The sequence below is a fragment of the Leptonychotes weddellii genome, chromosome 2 (assembly GCF_054177405.1).
Source record: "Leptonychotes weddellii isolate Sample4059 chromosome 2, ASM5417740v2, whole genome shotgun sequence".
Lineage (NCBI taxonomy): Eukaryota > Metazoa > Chordata > Mammalia > Carnivora > Phocidae > Leptonychotes > Leptonychotes weddellii.
In genome coordinates this window covers 14,753,686-14,771,288 of record NC_138370.1, presented here as the reverse complement: position 1 = coordinate 14,771,288, position 17,603 = coordinate 14,753,686, and positions in this window count along the sequence as shown.

The window sequence follows — 17,603 nt, the reverse complement described above, 5'->3', positions numbered from 1 at the left end:
TAATGAAAAGAACTTTCGCATTGATAAAAATCAAGGCAAATATCTCCCCACGAGGGACAGTCAACGACACAGCAAAGTGTTTCACTTTGGGGCATACTATCGTTGTAATCTGATCATGCTATTTTGCCCACCTCATCCTGAAATCTCTTTGGGCTGCCACAGCTCTGTCAACCCTCTTCTTCTATGCTTACTTGGGTTGCACTGATTTTCCTGAAGGCTGGACATTCACTGGGGTGGCAGTGGGGACAGAGGTGGGGTATTGCAGAAACACTAGTCGTAGTGAAATCACGGTTCTGCACCTATCACCGAACCCAAGCCAGCACTGATGATGTAACAAAGAAATTTCATACCATTTCTGAGTACAAAAATAAGTTTTGGCAGATGAAGCTTGAGCATCAGAATATTGGGATTTCCAGGATAATATTAAGGTTTGCGGGACAGATAATAAAAGAAAATACTTCAGAAAACCATGGGTCATGTCAGAATATTTAGAGCATATGGTCGCTCTGGGTGTAGTAAATAGTGCAATGGTTTATTAGAGGATTGCTGTGGGATGTGTTCTTTACAGCTTCCGTAGACAGGGAGTCAGACCACGTAAGGCTCTGCTATGATTGCTTCAGTGGACAAGGCCCACAGAGAGCCTTTTATGCCCATCTTGGTGACATAAAACTACCTGGTGTGACTTGCTCAAGAAATTAGCGGGTCAAAATGAACAAAGCAGAGATTCTTTTGTGTTACAGTCTATGAAAACAAAATAAATTAATTAAATAAAATCATGAAGAGCATTTAGTCTGCATTTTCTCCACACACTCAGGGCTGTCCCCAGATTGTGGGGTTTCAACAGCCTGGCAGAGAACAATTTAGAAGAATTCCTCAACTAAAACAACATGCTCAAGAGAGTAAAGCATTCCTAAGTGATTGGAGCACTCACTTCTCCTCTTATCCAGGGAGCCAAATGACACCCCTTAGGTAATAAATTTCTGCTTTTGATTTTAAGATCCTACAGGGCAGGATAATTCTCTTTGTATGGTTCCTGGAACAGCACTGTGCACATTGGAACATTTAATCAGTGCTACTTGATAATGAAGATAGGATTTTACAGCACAGAATCAAATTGGTCCTGAGAGAAAAATATCTAACTCTCAGAGCTAAGTGCTTTCTTCTTAGTTGCTGAGTTGTCTTCCCTGGCTCATCATTGTGAAACATGCTCGGGTAAAGAGCCACTTTCACTTACCTTGAACCTCCCCAAGGTCAGGTCCAGGGATGACTAAAAATAGCACACAGATTACATGGTCCACTTCACTTAAAAACCTCAAAAACTAACAGGGATTCTTGAGGGGTAACCCATACTTAAGGCCATTTTGCAGGAAAGTCATGTTGTCCCCAAACTGCCACAAATTGAGAAGCACTCAAGACCCAGAGGTCCTTAAAATATCTTGAGAGACTATTGAAAAGATAATTCACCTCCAACATCAAGGACATAATTCCTTTTACCATGTGAGAGAATACAATAAGCACTACATATCCACTCATTAGACTCACATTTCCAAGTGCAGTCAAGAGTCCTGACAAAGCTGTCAGGGTCCAAGGGCAGCCGCGCAGTCCGAGGGGAGGGGCAGGCATGTCTGGATAGGATTCCTAAGGCTGGTTCTCATCTGGTCTTCCTCTTCCTCCATTCCTGCCTAGACCGCTTTTCAAATTTGACCGGGGCGCTGGGGTGGCTCAGTCGATTAAGCGTCTGACTCTTGATTTCAGCTCAGGTCACGATTTCATGGGTCATGGGATGGAGCCCCACATCAGGTTCTGCGCTCAGCAGAGAGTCTGCTTCTCTCCTTCTCCCTCTCCCTCTGCCCAACCCCCAAATAAATAAATAAATCTTAAAGAAAATCTTTCTAAATTTGACTAATTCTATGAGCTACCCAGTATCCTTCCCACATTGTTCTTTTCTCTGTAAATTAACCAGTTTCTGTTTACTTTTTTTTTTTAATTTAAGAACCCTGACTAGTAAAAATGGGTGCTTTATGAAGTTTATCTTCATGAACAAGATGCATTGATAAATACAGGGAAAAAAACAGAACTATATTTATTATATAATACCACTTTTATTTAAAATATATGGATATGTATACAGGAAAATAGAAAAATGTTCAATATCTAATAGAGGCTGATATCTGGAAGAGTAGTATTATAGGTATCTTTAATTTACCTCAGACATTTCTATGTTATTTTTCATTTTTAACCAAAATCTATTACTATAAAGTAAGATATAAAAATACTCATTTCTCTAGGGAAGTTCACAAAGAACAAGTATTTTCACAAATTTCCTAATCCATAGACTCTTGCAGCTTCAACTGTTACATATGGAGAACAACAGTGTATTAAATACTAATGTCCATTGGTGGAGGGGGAGGAACAAGAGTTAAGACTTGTTACAATGGGCATGGGGTGGGGTTACAAGTAACAATATAAGTGGAGAGTGGCTATTTATTAAAGAAAATTAGAACTAAAATTTTAGCATGTTTGTATGTGTGTATGTGTATTTGAGAGAGAGAAAATAGTAGTTGGCCCTAAAATTCAGAAAGAGGAGGTCAAAATGAATAAATGTCTATTAATGAAGCTTAGATACAAACATTCCACCAATAATTCCAAGAAAATCAAATATCCTTTACTAGCACAGAGGCCCTCATCCACTTAGAACATGCAGTATAGGACGGATGAGAACACCGTGGGTATTTTGTAATCAAAAGCATAAGACTATATGATCTTCTCAAAGGAAGAACAATTTTAAATCTACTGAGATGTTCATACGTGAAAAGTTAGAAAAGAACAATCAATAAAAGTCATGCCATGGGAGCAATATTAAAAGCACATTAAATATTACAGTAGCAGTGGCTTATTTCCCCCTCATGGTCTGTGGGCACGGTCACTCGGCAGTTTCCTCCCACACCTCCTTCATTACTAGGCTCAGGATGATGCAACTGTATCTGGAAAGTGTATAGCCTTGGCAGAGAGAAATAAAATGGCAAAATACTCACTGGATCTTAAGGCTCTCTCTTAGAAGTGACATGTATTACTTCTACCCACTTTCCATTGGCCAAAAGAAATCATACGGCCAAGTCTAATTTTAATTCCTACAGGGAGAGGCCATGAGAATTTTCAACAACAATACCTTTAATCACAAGGGTGTACATCATTGATCCTAATTATGAAGTTCACCAGCAAAGAACACTCAGGTAAATTAATAGCTTATTCCTGTGATTTTACTATGCAAATTATTAAAACTATGTGCACACCTGTAAACTCAATGCATTTAATATAATCATATCTTTTTTTTTTTTAATTTTTTATTTATTTATTTGACAGAGAGAGAGATAGCGAGAGCAGGAACACAAGCAGGGGGAGTGGGAGAGGGAGAAGCAGGCTTCCTGCCGAGCAAGGAGCCCGATGTGGGACTCGATCCCAGAACCCTGGGATCATGACCTGAGCCGAAGGCAGACGCTTAACGACTGAGCCACCCAGGCGCCCAATATAATCATATCTTTAAAAATGTTTATTGTTTATATCATAAAAGGATAGTGTAATTAATGCTGAAAAGACTTTATCTAACTTCTAAAAGTGTTTTCATTTTCATACTGTTAAATAAATCTTGATGTATAAATTTTAAATCTGAGCCTGACTTAAATTTCAAAATTAGTCAAGCTGAATAAATAACTTGGGTGGTGGGGGAATAAAGGTAGGGCAAAATTAATAACATATATATTTCTCTGGCTGAGAATTCAAATTCACCAAAACAAACAAACAAACGAACAAAAACACTAGCAAACATTAAGTTCTAATAGATATCGGGTACTGCAACAGGTTATTTTACCAACATTTTTTTTCATTAACTTTTCCTTAAAAATTCTTTGGGTAATTTATTTTTTTGCCAATGAGAAAGTGTATTAAATTCATTAGCTGTTAAGTGTCAAAATGACACTTAAACCCAGAATATCTGACTCCTAAATTCATTGTTTCTTTATTTTTTCTATCCACACATTTAAGGATCTAAAAGGCTGTGCATAAAATATATAAGAGATTGCCGAGGCTTGAGATCAAACACAGAGAGATTCTCTGACACCTGGGCTATAGCATCCAGAGACATTTGGCCGGAGATAATTTGGCAGATTTCAGAGGGCTGCCATCTTCAGCTCTAGCAACCCTCAGCTCCTTGCTCAGTACCTGGCCTGCCAAGCTTTGTGAAGTCCTATGTTCTTCTACAAGAGATAAATAGATTCTCCCATTATCCAAATGAACCAGGACAGAAGTGTTCGCAATTGGGTTAAAAGAAGGAGCTTAGACAGGGCTTCGGATACATCTACAGGATTCTGGCTCTGGACTCTGAAATTCCTCTATGTTGTCGCCTCTTCCATATTAGGGAGGAGCCTTGGCATAGTGATTACCTGTGTCTTGCACATAGTCCTTCATGGCCCATGTCTAACAGCAGCCCTGCTGCCATTTGATGGTCATGTCAATTACCTTACCAAATTGTTTTTTCCTTTTCTTAACTGCTAGTCTTGGACAGAAGAAACCCAAAGTGGCCAGGCAACAGTCATAACTTCTGGTTGAATAGGACTCTCATTTTGTCCTCTAATGAAAGTATCACCCTCTGGGGACTAGGCTGTCTAACCCTATGGAGCCCAGACTTGCCAATGTAGAAAGCCCAAAGTCTCCTAGGGGATTAACTGAGAATGATGGTGAGCAGGGTCACCCCTGCTTCCACCCTTTGGTTACCCAACCTATGTATTTTTTCCTGTTTAGGACACAGTCCTATTTAAAAACTTTGATTCAAGGTGGATATTGCATTCTGTAGGTTTGTGACTCATCCTTATAAAATAATACCACTGAGCTGGTGCTTAGCTATACCTTCAGCAGACCATTCAAATGTTCTATTTGCAGCTTATGAGTGGGCCATAATGTAGTACGACTAGTGAGTCTCGTGGTATCCTCTTTCAAATCTCCTTTGCTGTAAAGTGAGTCCACTTCTCTGACACAATGCTATGTGGAATCCCATGCCAGCAGATCAAACCCTGTACAAACCCTTGGAGTAGGAAAAGCAAAATCTGGAATGTGTGATAATGAATTGTTTGCCTTTCCAGTTGGAAGGGGTCCAGGGTACTCAACTCACCACCGAGTGGCCAGTTTGTTTTCTTGAGAGATGGTGCCAGAATTGGGGCTCAGCGTTCACCTCTGTTGCTGGTAAGTTGGACGTCAGGTGACAGAAGTTTAACCAGCCTTGATAAGCAAGAGCCTCCATTTCTGCCATTGTGCCTACTTTTCACTTGTGCTCTTTGTGCCAGGATAGACCTGGCTACTGATAGAATCTGGCTGATGCCAACTAGCCAAGTTATTTTATATAGTTGGTCATTTAGTGCTCCTCTACGGAATCCTCTTATAGGAGTTAATATGCCATACTATGAAGATCTTCATGCTTTGTGTCCACTCTCATATGACCATCTACATGCTTCTGGTTCAGACTTCCTTGTCCCTGATTTCAGTCTTCATTCTTCCAGATTCATGAACACCTTGGTCAGGCCATTTGCCACTGCCCATGACTCTGTATCTATTCTAGCTTTGGTCCACCTTTCTGCCTGCTTGAAGCTCTGCCCATTGTGGGGATTTTTCCTCGTCACTTTCTTTCAAGGCCCCCTCTGAGTAAAACTGTCCAATTTTGGATGCATCCACATTCCAAGCCACCACATATACAAACCAACTTTCAATTATTTTCTCCCCCCTCCTCTGTCAGATATTTACAAGAATTGTTTTCTCCATAGGGCCATAGGTGTCTTGTGAGGGGGGGAGGTGGTACCACATGATAATGGATGACATGAGGATCTGGGTTACCTGGTTGCACAACTTGCTTGTTTTCTCTTGTTCTGGTCATGTTAGATCCTGTATATATCACTTCCATCTTATGATGGGTTATTTTGGGGTCCCAGGTCATGAAGGAGGGTTCCAGACCTGTGGGACTTGAGGTATCGAGGTCAGATGCTATGTCTGTATCAGGGCTCAGTGATATGCCAGGAGTTGTTTCTCGAAAGGTGTATAGTTCTCCACTGCAGATAGCTTGGCCATGTTCCAGACCTTCTGGAAGCCTGTACTAGGATTCTTTCACTGGGGCTTGCCATATATTCCATTTGGCTTCTGTTCCTGCCATAGAAACCTCTAAGACCATAGGGTCTGCTGAGTTGTCTGGCCCAAATGGCAGCGCTGCTTACACCAGAATCTGAAAATGATGTAGAATTTTTTCTTGCTCTGGCCCCATTCTACGCTGGAGCCCTTTCTGTCACGAAGTACATGCACCAAATCACTGCTTCCAGGTGTGGAAGATGCAGCCTCCAAAACCCAAAGAGGTTTACCAGGCATTGCATTTTAAAATTCATGGTGGAAGGTGTGATGCAATAATTTATCTTTGATTTTGGTTGGTGTGCCTTGGCATGCTCATAATGACTGACTGCCTAAAATCTGTAGTGATGTGGAAGAATTCTGACTATTCATAAACAAGGCCTTCTACATGCTGGCCACGTCTTGCCTATCCAACTTGATTAGCATGATACAGTGGATCAGTGTGATGTTCTGCAGGATATTCAGATGGTTCAGAACACTGCAGATTATACTATGATAGAGGGAGAGAGACTTCACATAGCCTCAGGGCAAAACTATAAATGTATAGTTTTGTACATTGCAGGTGAATGTAAATTGCTTCTGATTCTCTTTTCTGATAGGGATTGGAAAAAATTCATTCACCAAATCAAAGGCCATATGCCAGGTACCATAAGTCATATTAATGAAAGATAGAACATCCAGCATTGACACTACTTGGGGCTATTACTTGTGGTCTACTGTCGTCTTCAGGATCCTTCCAGTTCCTGGAGAAGCCAGACCACTGAATTAAATAGAGACATGATGAAAACCATCCTTTACGTCTTAGGGGAGGCACTGGTTTCTGCCCTTTTCCTCCTCACCCTGAGGTACAATACTAGTGTTAATTTACTATTTTGGTGGTTTAAGGGACAACTTTCAGGAGCTTTCATCTGGATTTCCCACTATCATAGCTCTTACTTTGAAGGCAAAGGATCCGGTGTGGACTATACCAAATACAGAGTGTATAGATCCCAATTACACATTTGAGGGCCAGGAAAATGACCTCTGACCATGTAGACCCATTATGAGACTGGTCTCAAAACATTTTTTATTATCTGCCCCCCACATTCCACCACACTAATAGAGGAACTATAATGATACCTCAGGTCTCCAGGTATCAGTATCAACTTGGGCCTTCTTCCCGGCATCCCACAGGTACAATAATCCCATTTCTCCAGTGTGAAGTGGCCTGAATGAATGGTCATCAGCCCTCCTAAGGAAGGACAGGGAGATAATTATTATAAACACTTCCCATGCTGTGGCAAGGTCCTTTGTTGGGAGACTCAGTTCCTTTTCAATGCAGGGGTTCTAACTCTGAAAAGTGGCTCAGGTCCAGAAATTGACACAGACCTTTGCATCTATCCCTGAAGATGGGAAAGAGCTGAAGACTCTTTCATATCAGTGTCCCAGCAGAAGAGGCATCAAGGCATTCCTCGGAGGGGGATCTGGATGATGGGTCCCCATGTCCGTTATAACCCCTCTCAGTTTTTTTTTTTTAACAATAAGATTCTCTTTGATAAAACACATGCGCCTAAAGCAACCTCAGCTAATGCTACTTTTAGATCATTATAGAAGGCACCTATCAGTGAAAAAGGAGGCAGAGATTGGAACACCAACTTAGTGATTATTTCTGAGAGTATGGCCTCACTGTTACAAGTGTTGGCCATCATTATCAAAAACCCTTTAAAGATCATTAAAAGCAACACAGAAAGTGGCTACATTGTGAGATGAGAGTAGCCATACAAAAACAGTGTAGAAGAGAAAACTAAAGCAGTTCTAATGGTCTAGGCATTGACAGTCAAAGACTGTGACCAAAGTATCTCAAGCAACTTAGAGGAAAGTGATGACCTTGGGCTGTGGAAAAGGGTAAGATGATTCAACAATTGACCCTAGTAATGATTAAGGCCCTGATGTCAAAGATGTATAAGAAGAAGATGGCGAGGTGGCTTCTCCCTCCCTGAATCATGAAAAAATCTTATGGTCTGGTCCTCTCCAGATCACGTGATGTGTGGAAAGTTTCCATGAATTTTTTCATGAGTTCTTCTTGCTCCCTAGGTTCAGAAGCATATGACAGCTTTCCCTGAAATAGCCAATGCAATCCTTCATTAAGTGAATGTAATCTATGCAGAATCCAAGTTTAAGGGGCACCTGGGTGGCTCAGTCGTTAAGCGTCTGCCTTCGGCTCAGGTCATGATCCCAGGGTGCTGGGATCGAGCCCAGCATCGGGCTTCTGCTCGGTGAGCCTGCTTCATCCTCTCTCTGCCTGCCGCTCCCCATGCTTGTGCTCTCTCTTGATTTCAAATAAATAAATAAAATCTTAAAAAAAAAAAAAGAATCCAAGTTTAACTCAAATAGGGCAAGCAGTAACAATGGAGAAAATCTGAGATGGGAGAAATCCTGAGAGACATGGAGGACACAAAGAGGGGAAACGGAAGAGTAGAGCACTTGAATTGAGAGTAAAAGAAGAAAGAGAAGAATAAAAATTCAGTGTGCATGCATGTACATAGTATTGCTCTAGAGAGGAATGCATTTTGTTATTTTAGGCATTTCATTTTATTTTATGCTTTGGGCCTTTGTAGACATCTTTAGGAAATCTCATTTGGTGGACAGTTGGCCTATTTCCTAAAGTTTATCAGAATCCTATTATACTTTAATCCTCTCCTAAAGCATTTATTCCTGGCTCTGGATTGTCCACAAATCCAATTAGCACACTCTCAACTCAATTTACCAAGTATTTAATAGCAAGACTGAGTAGAATGTGATTGAAAAGGGATTCTTCTAACACACAAGTTGTTGTTAGACTATTAAAAATAACTGTAATTCATATTCTGAAATTTTCCCCTTAAGATTGGAATGAAATCAAAAGTATCACTGTAGCAGCAGTAACAATAACCAACATTAGTATACTGCACATATTGTTACAAAAGCCGTTCACAACCATCATTTTAGTTATTCGTTTCAATAACTCTTCGAGGGCAACTAAGCATCACCAAATAAAATCTTGATACAATATTGATCGACTTGGGAAAATGTGAAAACAGTCATTTATCTTTGTAACACTGATAAAACAAAACCCCTAAAATGGCTTAGGCAGTTTGGAATACATAAAGTTTAAACTTCTGTTCGATATCTTAGTATTGCCTATTAACCTCATGTGACAACATCAAACCATGCTTCTCTTGTCTCAAAATATGCATCCTTATCTTCATCCAACAAAAATCAGCTACTCTCTTCACAGATATATATGAAGGAAAGAAAAAAAAAAAAACAGTCATCATCTAAATTTTCTGATAGTCAACATCTACCAACACACACAACGAAATTATACTGTATCACCGTGTCTGCTCGTGCTGGCTTTGGCTACTGCTTTAGGAGGTTGTTATGTCTTGTCATCCTATCAGATGGCTTCTTCTCCCTTCCACTCTGCTAAGGAGACCTTGCTGAAATGGACCTTGGCTGACCGACCACATGAGGAACGCCACGGCCACGTGGAAGTTTTCATTTGAGCTTCTTTTGAATCTCTGGAAGTTGGACCTGCCGAATTGTCTTTGGAAAATGCAGACCATCACTACAATGACTGACCCACTCGGTACTCAGGACACTTAGCCCGTTCACATGCGCTCCCAGGAACGAACAGTCACAAGGAATCAGTTTAGAAACACTTGGCCCCAAGATTCTCTAACCCCAATCAGGTGTTTTAAAGTTACCGTGATGCCCCCACAGGTGGATACTCCTTTGCCAGGAAGGAGCACTTTAGTGTCTGTCTGTCTGTCTAAAAGGATCTTTCCTTTCCAGCCGCTGTTGGATGAGAAATCTACGAGGGACCCATTTGGTGGCTTTTCCAACAGACGACACAGGTAGACCGAGCATTTGCCATGTGGGCCACCTGGCCGAAGCTACCCTGGTTTTAGAGGGCTCTTCCTTGCCTTACCGGCTTCTCTCCTCTTTAAGGGAAGTCTGCTGACTGACAACGTGAAAGGCTTCTCCACTCACAAATTGCTGAGACATTTCTGGATGTGCACGGAGCTTTTCTCGAAGCTTCCCTGAGAAGGGCTACTCTTCTGCACTGGAAATTTCACCTGTACCCTGAAGAGACTCAACCTTTCAAGGAGTCTGCTCTGAGTCTGGGAAAATGAGTCCATACTTTTAAAAGGCTTTCTTAAAAACCTTGATGTTTTTAATGATCCTGAGTTTTTATGAGAATATTATTTCTCAATCAATCCTTTCTCTCTTTTCCCTTTTAAAATTTCCTGTCATCCTCTGTGATTCTCTACGGTGCTTTTACTTCCTTCTGCAATCAACCGTGGGCAGGCCGCCAGGCAAGAGTTATAAATGTCCCCGTCTATGTGGGAAGATATATTCAGTTTTCACATGACCCAGAAAAGAAACTTTCAATATGAAAGAGAAGAATTTAATCATCACGCCAAGCATGCTATACAAAATTTGGCTACTTATTTTGATTCACTTTAGCTATTCACTCCCCCCGGGGCCAAAGTGCAAAGTACAAAAAAAAAAAAAAAAATCATTGTCTTTTTTTTTAAGTTTTTTTTTTTTATTTATTTATTCATTTGAGACAGTGAGATACAGAGAGAGAGAGAGAGCATGAGCAGGGGGAGAGGCAGAAGCAAGCTCTGTGCTGAGCCAGGAGCCCGATGTGGGACTAGATCCCAGGACTCTGGGATCATAACCTGAGCCAAAGGCAGACGTTTAGCCATCTGAGAGTCCCCATAAAGCAAAGGCTGTGGTAGCGTATGCGATTCTTCCTATTAGGGAGTGCAATCCCAGGGACAGGAGTGGGTGGAAAAGGATAGTGCGTGGGAACAGAGGTTGAGCAGAAAAGGGAGAGCTATCCCTTATCAGTCACCGTTGGCTCATTGCTCAGCCTCTCTCTCAGGCTGTTTCCACAGCAATCCTCCCCCCCTTACCCACCAGTAACTATCAATGCAAGATGTATATACTTTCCAAAATACAAATCCATATCACTTGGTAAATTGTATCCTGAAACAGATAATATTCAGGCAATGCGGTCATAATTTTGTTAATAATATGGCATATCTTTTTAAATTCATTAACAGCTATAAAATGATTTTTTCAGGCTTCATGAAATCAATAGACTTGATTTAACGTAAGATATAAGGCCAAATAGATAACCTCTTCTCTCCTTCTCCCCTGGGCCACAGACACTCATGTGTAGTACAAAAAGCTCCCTAGAAAATAGAAGGTATTCATAGCTCTAGAGAAAAATCGGAACAGGAACGGACACATGCCCCGTTCCTAGGGGAGATGTAGGCTTCGTTGTTTGCAATGGCCCTTCCAAACTCTTGCAGAGAAAAAGGGGCATCTTCCTGTCTTGTATGCGTACACCGAGGAGCTGATTTAACTGATGTGTTCAACACGTTTCTAAACATCATGCTTTACTTACAATCGGGTAAGTGGCAGCAACTAAATTCTACAGAAGTCCCAGGCTTTTCTCACGCTGTGTTTATCACAGCATAGATGTTCTGACAAGTTATTTTATTATTCACACATAACATGTAATGCAATTATCCTATATATAAACTCAGTAGTTAACATTTGACCTCTTGTCATGTTTGTTTTTCAAATAACAAAGCATCTATGAGCATCATCACCATTTTTCCTGATTTGCAAAAATCACTTCTACCCTTTTTAAGCTGAGATTCCCTCGAGCTAGATCAAATTTAATGAGATGACCTCTCTTGCATAATTCCCATCAAAGATGTACAGAGAGATATTCTTTTACTACATTTATAATTACAGACCAATTTTATAGAATCGTCAGCAGCATGCCTGGAAGAAAACTCACACAGATTGATATATGTGATGAGAAATTATTCCCACAATTTTGTATTCTCTCACGCAATCTGCTTGTGGTGATGGAAAGCATTAATATGGAAGAGTGTATTTTAAAACAGTAGCAACTAGATGAATGAATCATTTAGTTGAAATGCAATAAAACAGTAAGATTTTTTGGTTCCACCACAATATCTACAGGAGGGTGATATGTTAAGTAGCTCAAGTAATCCTACTCTGAGCCAGGTGAACAGCTAGAGATTCCCTTGGGTTTATCCCTGCATTTATTCAGCTGTGTCCTTACACATACCCCGTCCTGCTTGCGTTAGGGCCTCCTCAATTTACTCTGACTTGGTAAGAGGAGGGAGAGGGTGCTGTTGAGTGAGGGAAGATGGTTATATGGATGGGGACGGGGAGCATAAGAAGGTAACATGGCAATTTTTAAGGGCAATATTTTGAAGGCAGACTTATTTGAAAATTCACAACAGGGCCCTCATGGTGAAAAAATTGCTTCCCTGTGTTCTATAAATGTGCTTATTAGTTGACAGCCTAAAGGAATGACTCTTGAAACGTCTGACTTATAAACTCAGCATCTTTACCTAAGAGAAAGCTGGGGAGGGCGGGGGGCGGGGGACGGGCGGGAGAAGGAGGGAAATCAACATAAAATCAATGTGTGAAACATTTCAATGAGAACAAGGTACCAGATAATAAACGGGATGCTTGCTGAGGATGGAACAGAGTTGGCTCCTAAGAGACAGCCATCATCCTATCCCATCCTATTTCAGTGAAATCCTTGTTCAAAGCAATAGAAAAAATGAAGTGGAACGCAGTTTGGAATGTGGGAAAGACTTTGTATTTGATAGCATCTGAGTGTGACCACCCTCAGTGTATCTCCCATACATCTGTATAGTTGTGTGTGTGTGTGTTTGGAAGGCTATCAGATGTAAAAAGTTAGTACTCCTTTTTGTATGAATATAAAATATCTGAGTTGCTAAGTTTTCATTTGGTGTGGTCTGAAAAGGAGTATCTTCTAAACGTCTACTAAAATCTAAAATGGATTAGATTGCTGATTCCATTGAGGATTATATTTTAATTCTGTACCAATCATTCTTCCCCCCCCCCGAGGAGCTTGATATAGAACTAATTTTAAAATTTAAAAGTTATTAAATACCTAATTGAAATAACAATGAAAGTATAATTGTAACAGAAATTAACAACATATAAAGGATAACATTTTGGAGGTTTTTATGTTTGACAATTTTTGTTTGCCTATTCTCACACAGGAAGCACTTTTCTGTATTCTAAGTATAGGATTATTTCTCACCTTGAATGACATCCTCTGAACAGCAATGTGATGTCAACGGTAGTTTCTATGGGCCAACCTCCCCTAATCAGAAGACCAGGCAAATTAAATACACATATATAATGTATATATAATCCATTATATATAATGCTTTATATACTCCTTACCTATGTTTGTACAGGCTATCCATCTAAGGAGATTAAAAATATCCCCATAAATAGTTATAAATCAACATTTCCTGGGTGGGGCTTCTATCTCGAGCATCTGTAACAAAACTGAGAAAGAGGTCAATGTAGCCAAGGATGTGAGCTTCAGAGATTATGTGAATGACATAATAACTTTTCCTTATTTGTTTATGATGTGGCTGATGTTCCTCACTATTCAGGGTTCCCACTTTTGTTCCAGGTATTGCCCTCATGGTTTCCTCAATCACAGAGTAGAATTTTATTAGACCCAATCCCTGGACCCCATGTGGTTATATGTGCCTTGCAGGCTGCCCTCAACGTTTACGTTCTCACAGAGCTTCAGTGAGTTGGTTTTTCCATATATTCTGTGGCTGTCCCCGCTTTTAAGAGCTCTAACACAAGTCTCTGATGTGGGTAAGGCAGAGAGAAAGTGGAGAAAGAAAACCACACAAGCAAGATCTCTCACATTGACTCATTGTCCCTATTACCTGACTTGTGCCCCTAGAGACTCTCCCTATTACAACAAACTTCCTTGTCAGTCTCTTGAACATGACCAAACACATCTGAACTTTCTGAGGAACAAAGCTTAGGTTTAACACCTGACACCCTCTCCCCCATTACCTATTTTTTTAAGGTACTTTTCTAATATACGATCACGAGGAAGAGAGATATGTTTACATTAATTCAAATTTTATGACCCATAGAATGTATTCTACTCAAGATTCCCATGTAAACCATAATACCAGATGCCAAACCTCGCTAGTTAAAAAAAAAAAAGATTAATGAACACAGTGCAAAATAATCTTTTTTTTTTTCCCTCCACTGTCACGTGGTCAAGAGAAGTGAAGTCCTACTTTGAAAATATCTTTGAGTTCTGTGACAGGGTTCCATCATGAATTTAGCTCATGTGTACATCTACTTCTATAAAATAACTCCTGATGCAGACCTCTTATGCCATGCTTTAAAATCCTAGCACTCACTCAGTTCAGTCTTCTATTTCCTCCTACATTCACTTAGAGAGCATTTTTTTCAATATGCTTACTGTGTAGTAGGCACTTCTTTGTGTTCAGTGAGTTTCTCCAGAAATACAAATGATTACCATGCATTATCTTTAACTAGCACAGTTTAATTTGCCAATGTGCCATCCCCTTACAGAGAGTGAGGTCCTATGGCAAAGAGTAAGTTTTGATGTGACTGTTGGAAATAAGACTCACTTGTCACAGATTGCTTCCTAAGTAGAATGCCCCACCGAGGTATTTTGTTTAAACAAAGAATACCAAAAGCATAAGAGAGGTGTATGTCAGGAAGAAGGTAGCAAGTGATAAGAAAAGGTGTCCTTAAAATAAACTTGCCAAGACTACAGTAAATGAGGCATGGATTTGAATGCCCCCAAAGCCAGATCAACCATTTAGATTTGTGTGGCATTGAAGAGTTTTCTTGGATGTCGGACGTTTAATGCAAAAACCAGGACAGTTGCTCAACCTACCCCTAACCTATTGGAAACCACAGAATCTTAGTGGGGATTGTAACACTCAAACAGTACAAAGAAATCAAACAATACTGCAAAGCAAGGACCGAAAGATTCTCTCTGGATTTCAGTTTTATTGCTATTTTCTTATGAGCACAATCAAAAAAGTCACTTAGTGCTTAGAACTCTTTGTACTACCTGAAAATAATCCATCACCTAAACTCACTTGATGCTTCTAAAAATGGTTCTTTAAGATAAAATATCATGGCTCATTAACTCACAAAATTTGTTGAAAGGACTATAGCCACCCTTAAAATACAGGGAAATTTAATTTTTTCTAGATGAAATTTTGTATATTTTTGTGACTTATCAAAAAGTACTCACATTAAACTATTGAACTATTAAAATGGAATAAAATATATTTTAAGATCACTCATTTACTTTTGCCCACTTTATCAAGTGTAAATAAACGTAATTAACATTTATGTAGGGCCATGCAGTTTAAAAATATATTAAGATATTTCCTTAGTTATACACATCAAAAAAAGTTTTTTCAAGACAAACTTAATATCATCCAAATAAATCTCAGTGTATGTTTTACCTTTACCAAATAGTTCACATTCCACTTAATTGTCTATATCTGATTTTGAAATTGCTTTATATTTATATAAAAAAAACTTTTTTAAATACAAATGATCACATTTCACAAATGAATTAATTTTAGTAAGGTCATTAATGAGTTAAATATTCTTAAGTATAGATACTGTTGACTTAGTGTTTTGTTTTGTTTTTTTAATTTATTTATTTGACACACAGAGAGAAATAATACACAAGCAGGGGGAACAGCAGAGGGGGAGGAAGAAGCAGGCTTCCCACGGAGCAGGGAGCAGACGCGGGGCTTGATCCCAGGACCCTGTGACCATGACCCAAGCCGAAGGCAGACACTCAACTGACTGAGCCACCCAGGCACCCTATGTTGACTTATTTCAAAGAAGTCTGATAAATACAAGCAGTGCCTGAAATTTGAGAAATAGGTAAAAAAGAGTTGTCATGCAAACAGCATAGTCATTGTGTAATAACAGGAGTGAAGACAAATGTTTCCCTGACACCCCCAACTGATAAGATTATATCCTAAGTCAGGAGATCTGCCCTATCTTTCCTACCTCCACTTACACATGTTCATTGTTATAGAATGCTCAACAATTTGGCTCTAGAATATAAATTCCCACAGTGGCCTCCTATGGTGATGTATGGTTCATGATGGTTTAAAGACATGAGATTTACTTTTAAAAACATATTCTCATTTTATTTTATCATTAATAATTGTGATTATCCAGTTTTTATCTAAACCAGTGTTCCAAATTAAAAAGGCAGACTGATGCACTGAATCTGAATGAAAATCCATCAGGCCTTCCAAATTTATTTTCATGTTTTTGTTTGTACTTGTTATAATTCAAGAACCTTTAATTTAAAAAAAATTTTTTTCGTGTGACTAATTGACTTTCATTTATTGAATAACTTGGTCCAAAGAAAGGCCAAGTTATTTGGTTAAAAAAAGGTCAAAATAGAAAATAAAAGGCACTGTGGTATTTCTGTTACTGTATATATTCAAGCTGAACTTTTATTGATCTCTAGGAGTCAAAACAAATTTTTTAAAAAATAAAATGAAAATACGTGGAAGAGCTTTCTGGACCAGAAAAAGACAATGACCTTTCTCTATCTGCTACTAAATAATGTCAGAACTTTGATTAATTATTGATAACACCCATCGCGAAGTCATACTGCAAGCTCGTAAAAAATGCATTTGCTAGTCCAGTTTTATCTGCTCTAGGAGTAAGTTTTGGGTTTTGCTTAACAAACTTTTCTTCAAGAAAGAGAAAGCAGAACTGTATGCAATAGATGTTTTCAAAAACCTCAGCTATCCATTGCCTGATCAATCTTGCTCTGTTATGTAACTTTCATTTTTTCACGAATAATATTCATTTTAACAATTTGTCTCCTTTGAGCAGGTTCCCAAAATGAGGAGATGAACTGTAGCTCACATATTGTAGGAATACAATCACAAAGCAGAAAAACCCAAGGAAGTTAAAGACCGGTAGTGTGTTTCTCACTCATGACTTTAATAAGTATTTATTGAGCATTTACCACATGGCAAGCACTGCTGAATGTCTGGGGATGTAGTGACAAACAAGAAAAATAAGATCCCTGACCTGAAGTAGCTTATGTTTTAGTAGAAGTATGGATGATAACCTTTGAGGCAATAGCTAAGAAAATAACTTCAATTTGTGATGTGTTAATGAAGACAATTAAGTCAGGTGATAAGAAGAAGTGGTAGGTACCTCATACCTAGAGTAGTTAAATTCATAGAGATAGAAAGCAAACTGGCAGTTGCTAGGGGCTGGGGTGGAGGGCAGGGCTTGGGGAGTTAGTGTTTAATGAAAACAATGTTTCAATTGGGGAAGATGAAGCAGTTCTAAAGATGGATGGTGGTGATGGTTCCACAGCAGTGTGAATGCATATACTGGGCTATATACTCAAAATGGTTACGGTGGCAAAGTTTACGTGTGAATGCATATACTGGGCTATATACTCAAAATGGTTACGGTGGCAAAGTTTACGTGTGAATGCATATACTGGGCTATATACTCAAAATGGT